At 46.6% G+C, this 1,018-nt stretch overlaps 1 protein-coding gene across 3 annotated transcripts in view; it reads right to left on the bottom strand.

Moving 5' to 3' along the window:
* Positions 1-1,018, bottom strand: part of ASH1L (ASH1 like histone lysine methyltransferase) — a 266,220-nt gene that overhangs the window by 39,620 nt on the left and 225,582 nt on the right. The gene's annotated exons all lie outside the window — the stretch shown is intronic.

Genomic DNA, 1,018 nt, shown 5'->3' with positions numbered 1-1,018 from the left:
AAAAAACACCAAAAAAAAAAAAAAAAAAAAAAAAAAAAGAATCCGGGGCAAGCCTGTACACATGCCTAGCATGTATTCAGGGCAACTTGGGAATGTGAACCTGTGGCCGGTCAGTGGCTTCCAGTACTGCAGTTCAGTTTGCTACTAACTGTGTCACTAGGCTGGGCCTGTTGTATTAACTTATTATTTTTAAAGGCTTTTGTCATAGGGCATGTGCATTCACCAGAGAAAGACTGAGAAAGACAGTGAGAGGGCAAGGGAGAAATCACGCCTCAAAGGGGATTTCTGTAATCTGAAATCTCTTCTCCATTCTCCTCCAGGGACTTTGGGCATACATACTCATGTGCCTGGCATGATTTCTCAAGCTGCCAGGTCCAGGATTCGAACCAAGTTGGCCATGTAGGAGTTCAGTGCCTTAACCACCACATCTCTTGTGGGCCCTGTATTAGTTTTAAATCCTCTGAACAACAATATAAAAATAGGTACTACTGGGGACCAGCAGATGGCATAATGGTTATGACATTTGACTCCTATCTAGTTACCACGGTTCATGTCCTAGACCTAGTGGCTTAAAACTCCTGTCAGGCACGTGTGTGTGTGCCCAAGATTCCGAGAGGAGAATGGAGGAGAAAGGGTTGTGGTGTAGATATCCCCCTGGGGGGTGATTTATCACTTTCTGTCTGTCTCTCTGGTGAGTGTAAGCACCCTAAAGCAAAAATCTCTCTGGTTTTTCTTTTTCTTTTCTTTTCTTTTTTTTTTTTGAGAGGTTTTTGCTATAGGGCGCGTGCGCTCGCCAGAAAGACAGAGAGAGACAGAAAGCCAGAAATCTTCCCCCCCCGAAGGGGGGATGGCCACGCCGCAATCCCTTCTCCTCCATTCTCCTCTCGGGATCTTGGGCATGTATGCACACATGCCCGGCGTTGAGTTTAAGCCACCTGGTCCAGGACGCGAACTGCGGTCGGCTACATGGGAGTTCAGCGACATAGCCATTACGCTAATTGCTGGTCCCTAGCAAAAA

The sequence above is a fragment of the Tupaia chinensis genome, unplaced genomic scaffold, assembly GCF_000334495.1.
Source record: "Tupaia chinensis unplaced genomic scaffold, TupChi_1.0 Scaffold000374_1, whole genome shotgun sequence".
In the NCBI taxonomy this organism is placed as follows: domain Eukaryota; kingdom Metazoa; phylum Chordata; class Mammalia; order Scandentia; family Tupaiidae; genus Tupaia; species Tupaia belangeri.
This window is presented reverse-complemented; position numbering and strand designations above follow the sequence as displayed.